General features: G+C 50.1%; 1 non-coding gene across 1 annotated transcript; it reads right to left on the bottom strand.

Moving 5' to 3' along the window:
- Positions 1-1019: 1019 nt before the first annotated feature.
- On the bottom strand, positions 1020-1090 carry TRNAG-CCC (transfer RNA glycine (anticodon CCC)). Its single transcript has one exon. It is a non-coding gene; the product is annotated as a tRNA-Gly (tRNA).
- Positions 1091-6397: the final 5307 nt, after the last annotated feature.

Raw genomic sequence — 6397 nt, 5'->3', positions numbered from 1 at the left:
CCCTTTCGGGCTCTAGTCTTTGCCCTTCTTAGGCTGTGGACCCCCTGGTCCCAGTCACTGCCCTCTTGCACTCTGGGCCTCTGGCCCTGGTTACTGCCTGTCTTGGACTTTAGCTTTAGCTTTCTTGACCTCGGGCCTCTTCTCTCTCTTTCTCTTAGGTGTTGGCCCTGGAGCTGCCTTCATCTTGAGCCCAGCCCTAGGCAGGGCTCCAAAACATTAGCATGCCCCTGACACCTCACTGTGGTTAACCACAATGCCCCTCAGGCACCCCACTGTGCCATCTATATACCTCTTTTACAGCCACTCCCAAACCACTGGTTGCAATGTGAGAACCCAAAACTATCAGGCAACTGTATCCCCAAAACGCACTTCTCTTTAGGTGTGACTCATACCAAAACAAAACCAAAAAGAAAGGAAAAAAAAAGCATATTGTCCCTTTAACTCTGGTAGCCTTGTACTGGTGGCCTATCAGCTCGGGAAACTAGCAGCTTCTCTTTGACAAATTTTGCCCTCCTCCCCCTGCCCTCACCCTGCTAGGCTTCTTTGAAGCTTTGTCCCCCCGTTACCGTCTCTGTCACTTCCTTTTAATGGAAGCGTGGGGTGGGTAGGGTAAATGTCCAGTCATAGCCTGCCTTCCCAGGCATTGCTCTCCCTCACCCAGCTTCCAGCTCGCCCTTATTAATACCCGGACTGTAGGCCTCCTCAGCCCTAGCTGTAAACCCTTCCAGCAGTTAACTAGATTCATAGATGCTAGGGTTCATAGACACTAGCGCCGGAAGGGACTTCAACAGATCATTGAGTCTGACTCCCTGCCTGGGCAGGAAAGAGTGCTGGGGTCAGATGACCCCAGGCAGATGCCTATCCAGCCTTCTCCCAAGGTAGGGATGAGCACCACCTCCTTTGGAAGCCCATTTTGGCCACCCTCACCATAAAGAAGTTTTCCCTGATGTTAAAAAAAGATATCAGATTTACCTAAAGATCCTTGTCTTACAATAAGCAAAGCATTCATCTGAGCCATCTGCATTGGCTGGGAATTGAACCCAGATTGCCTGCATGGGAGGTAGGAATTCTGCCATTGAACCACCAATGCCTGACAGCCAAGTTTGCCTGACTGTTTCTACCTCTAGGCAGGATCTTTGGGTCTCTACATGACAAGGATCTTTGGGTATCTGTTCACTTGGGTTCTGACCCCTTATCCTAATGGATTGTTTGTTCATGGAGAAGTTATTTTGGCAGGTCTTGGCATAATAGGAGCCCTTTGCTCTCTGTTACAATAGGGATGTTAGATATATCTATCTGAAAATTGTTTAAGCCATTATTTAACTTCAAATGGCTTGTCTCTTGTTCTCCCCTACTCCATTCCTTTAGCCTTAAGAAATTCAATATGTGCAATGTGATCCCTTCCTAACGTGTTTGTAGTTACTAGGGCTGTGCAGAACAGCAACATTTCGTTTTGATTTCTAATTCACCATTTCAAAGAGACAGTGTTTCATTTCACTGTTTCAAAGCACTGTTCCATTTTGTTTCGCTGAAACTATTTCGCTGTTTCGACACTGTTTCAATGCGTTTTGGCATTTCACCCATAGGCTATCATGGGGAATCACAAAAATGCCTATAACTTTGTCCTTTCTTGCCTGATTTGGATGAAAACAGAAAGCATGATAGCCCCTGCTGAGACCACAAAGCCTGCCAAGCATCAAGGAGATAGGTACAGGGGTTTCTGGGAAACAGCACCTCAAACAGTTCAGAGCAAAACTCATGAAATGTGTGAGTGTGAAGGCACAGAGGGATGAAAACAGCAGATACAGTAGCCCCTTCTGTGGCTATGAAGCCTGCCAGGTTTCAAGGAGATAGTTGCAGGGGTTTCTGGGAAATCACACCTCAAACTGCTCAGAGCAAAACTCGTGACATGTGTGACTTTGTGTGTGTATGTTAAGGCAGAATGGAATGAAAACAGCAGGGTTAGTAGCCCCTTCTGAGGCAACGAAGCCTACCAGGTTTCAAGGAGATTGGTGCAGGGGTTTCTGGTAAACTGCACTTTGTCATGGAGTAGGGTCCCTAGAGATGGCCGTGATACCCCTAGGGCCCTGTGACCATGCCAGTTCTCACCTGCCGCTACGTCTTGTTGGGAAAGATAATAGAGAGGGAGGCTGCCCTTGAGCTTCAGCTCAGTCACGTTCCCAATGGACTCCACTAAACCATGTAGGTTCTTGGACCCCTTGATGGGATACGCTCTAAGTAGGTGCTTCAAGGGGACACCCTAAGCCTTATGTGCTAGACACATGGTTCCAACCATCCCTTACCACATCCCATGCCTTGCAGATAGTATCAGGTCTCAGTCTCACCCTGCATTTTATTGTTCCTGGGCTCTCTGTGCCCCTGTCACTGTGCCCTCACTGGTGCTGGGGTCTCTACATGACAAGATAGTGTTCCCCAATGAGAGCTCCTCCACCCCTATAGCCTCAGCTTGGTCCACCACTTTAAATAACAACAGGTAAGCAGCACAGTAGAACTAGCATCTGAGGCAGCCAAACTGTCAAAGAGCCTTTTTTCCTTTCCTGCAGGAGCTTCAGCAGCTGCCAGAGAACTCTCCCTGCCAGCCCCAGTCCTGGGGCTTAGATATGGCCAGGGCCCTGCCCCCTTCTGGTCAGCTGACTGGGGACAGTGCTAGCGTTGTAGGTTGTAGCCATGTTGGTCTAATGACATTGCAGACAAGGTTCCTTGGGTCAATCTGATATCTTTTAGTAGACCAACTGAATAGTTGGAGAAATATATCTTAGCACGCTTTTGGGTTGAAAACCCTTCATCAGGCTGAGGAAACACCTGCAGTTGGTGTGCGTGCTTTTCCTGGATGGAAGGAGTAGCAAAGAAGCCAGAGGCTGGCATGCAATGCAGGAAGAAAGCCAGTGAGTGAAAATGGAAATGGAGGTGTCAGAGGATGAGAGACAGGCTAGGGTAGGGGGGAAGGGGGATGTAGCAGGTAAAAGCGAAGAGGTACGTGGGGAGGTTGTCTGGCAGGTTGCAGTGTGACATAATTCCAATGTCTATATTGAGTCCATGAGTTTCTGTACCTAGGAGGTTGATGAAGTGCAGTTCATAGGCTGATCTGTGAAAAGTGGTTTGTAAATTCAAAGAAGCACTGAACCTCACTAATCTCATCACCAGAAGCCAACTTCCTACAGCCCAAAACACACCGAATGGATCCAGACCATGCCATGACAAGACATACAAAACCTGCCAACAATATCTCCAGTATGGAGATATCTTCACAATATATATCTCCATCAGGGCACCAAATGCCTTGATAGAAAATACCTAAGAGACACCAAGCAACAACTGCACACCAGAATGAGAGCACACCAAAAATCTATCAAAGACAAGAACACTCAACTACCTGTCTCCAATCTCTCAGGCCTGATCCTCAAACAGAATTTACAAACCATTTTTCACATACAAGCCTATGAACTGTACTTCATCAACCTCCTGGATACAGAAACTTATGGACTCAATATAGACATTGGAATTCTGACACACTACAACCTGCCAGACATCTGACTCCCCAGGTACCTCTTCACTTTTACCTGTGCTGCTACATCCTCCTTCCCCAACCTCTCACCCCAGCCTGTTCCTCACCCTCTGATGCCTCCATTTCCATTTTCACTGACTGGCTTTCTTGCCTGCATTGCATGCCAGTCTCAGGATTCTTTACTATCTCTTTCATCCAGGAACAGCACACATACCAACTGGAGGTGCTTCCCTCAGCCTCACAAAGGGTTTTTTCAACCCAAAAGCTGACATCCCAGGGAGCTAAGCTGAGCTCCCCTAGAACTTCGCAACTCTACTGCAACCAGCAAGCCTCTGGACTGTCAAAGACATGATGGGTCTGGGCTTTCCCCAGCAAGGATTGTGCATGCATGTGGTGTTCCATTTTCCATTTCCATTTTCACTGACTGACTTTCTTGCTTGCATTGCATGCCTGCATTGCTTGCCAGCCTCTGGCTTCTTTACGATTCCTTCCATCCAGGAACAGCACAAACACATGCACCAACTGCAGATGCTTCCTCAGCCTGATGAAGTTTTTCAACCCAAAAGGTTGTTAAGGTATATTTATCCAACTATTCACTTGGTCTACTAAAAGATATCAGATTGACCCAAAGAACCTTGTCTTCCTGGTATATGATTCTGCAGCTCTGTATCTTCCCTACACTGTGACCCATGCCTTGCAGATGGCATCCCAGGCAGCTAAGCTGAGCTCACCTGAGCCTCAGAACTCCACTGCAACCAGCAAGCCTCAGGCCTCTCAAAGATCTTAGGAGTGTGGGCTTTCCCCAGCTAGGGCTGTGCGTGCGTGTGGTGGCTGAAGATGGCACATCCTACCTGCTTTTCACCAGGGAGGTCCTCAGTCCTGGCATTTCCTGTGGGCAGTTCCATCAGGACTCCCGAACTTGGCAGGGTGCAGTTTTAGGTCATGCCCAGGACCTGGGGCCTCCTCCTTCCCCATAGCCCCATCTCATACCTCCAATTTCGTTCTGGCATGGGAGCTCAGCAGGGACATGTTCTTCCCTTTTTCCCCTGCTGGCTGGTGATGCAGTGAGTGCGGCCTCCAGATCTGAGAGCAGGGCACAAATGGTCCAGGAACCAAAAGGAAATAGGTGCAGACAGAGTGAGGAGGATGGCATTCACTCTGTCTGCACCTGGAGCTTGGGGAACCCCAGCAACAGGAGGTTCATCTTGAGGTACACCAGCTGCTCCACCAAACCAGGATCCAAAGAGGTGCAGTGGGGTGTCACAATACCCCCAGCAATGCTGAACACCCACTCACTTGGAACACTGGTTGGTGGACAGGACAGGCGTTCCCGGGCAACCGTGGCCAGATCCTGTCACATTTGGCTGCAGCTTGCCCTGTAGGCCAAGGGGTCGCACAGCAGCAGCTCCATGTCCTTGGTGAGATAGGCAGCCACCTAGGCCTGAGTGCTACCTGCCTGATGGTGTGGTCTGGTGTCATGGAAGCCATGCCCTTTAAGTCATTGGCAGCACCTGCGGTGGAGGAAGAGACTGGCTGGTGGATGGTGTGCTGGTATGGGATAGTGGATCCCCATTTTCCACATCCCCCCACCCGTGCCCTTCTGCCTCTCAGACTCTGTTCACCAGGACCTCCATCCAGTGATCCAGGGTTTTGCTACCGCATATGCTCCCCTTCACCCTTGGGTCACACATAGCCGCCAGCACATGGACTGTGCTGGACCACAAGGGATCAAGCGGTTTCTTGATGCCCTCCTTCAGCCGCTTCACCTCTGCTTGCATGTCTGGTGACAGCATCTTGCCCCAGACAGGGATGTTGATCCCTTGGAACGTGTGCATTTCATTTTAAATTTTTCTCACTACAGGGATCACCTGGCTCAGGAGGGCATCACCACTGCTGAGGCTCTTGATGGCCTTGAGGAAGGGTTTGAGGACCACCAAGATCTGGGAGATGGTATCCCACTGATCCCAATCTCTCCATGCAAGGCCATCTCATGAATGGTCTTCTGTTGCTCGACCAGCCTTTCAAGCATCAAGTATGTGGAGTTCCACTGAGTCTCCACATCTTGCATGATGTTGTGCTGCAGGATGCTCAGCTCTTCCTGTTTGTGTCTCAGCATCTTGCCCACCTTGATCCTGCAGTGGAAATAGCCTGCCACCTTCCTGCATCTTGAAATCAGGTGGCTGGTTGTGATAGCACGCTCATTGGCAGCCCCGTCCCCCTCCAAGGTGCCCTCACTATGAGGTGCAGCTTGTGTTCCACACAGCAGATGCCAACAAAGTTGATGTCATAGATGGCCTTGACCATATTGACCTCATTGTCGGTGACTATGATCCCACGGGCGAGCTCACCCTACCCAATGAGCCACCCCTGCACCATGCAGTTCATGGCCCCCGTGATCTCTGTTGCCATGTGGGACTCATCCATCACCTCAGCTTGATGGAGATCCCACTGACAATATGACTGGTCACACCAGTGCCCTGTGAGGGAGAGGTAGGTGTGATCGCCACTCTGGCTGCTCCAGATGTCTGAGGTAAAGTGTAAGGCCACCTGTGGACTTGCCTTGTGCAGCTCCTCCCTCAAGTACTCCCTGCATGCCTCATATAGGGAGGGTACCACTGTCCTGCTGAAGGTGGTGCATGCAGACACTTTGTATAATGGGGCCATGAACTCCATGAGCTGTCTAAACCCTGGTTGCTCAACAAAGGAGAAGGGCTGGCCATCCACAGCAAGCATCTCCCTACTGCTCTTGGTGACCTCACTCACCTTGGGAATGTGTCCCCCCGTGCGCCTGCCTTTCCCCCACTGTTCCTGGGTGGCCTGCCTCTGTTTTGGTGGGACAGGGGCTTTCGAGTGAGAGGGGGACTTCTTTTT

Source organism: Alligator mississippiensis, chromosome 3 (assembly GCF_030867095.1).
Source record: "Alligator mississippiensis isolate rAllMis1 chromosome 3, rAllMis1, whole genome shotgun sequence".
Classification (NCBI taxonomy): domain Eukaryota; kingdom Metazoa; phylum Chordata; order Crocodylia; family Alligatoridae; genus Alligator; species Alligator mississippiensis.
The sequence above is the reverse complement of the archived record's forward strand: the minus strand, read 5'-3'. Positions and strand labels throughout refer to the sequence as shown.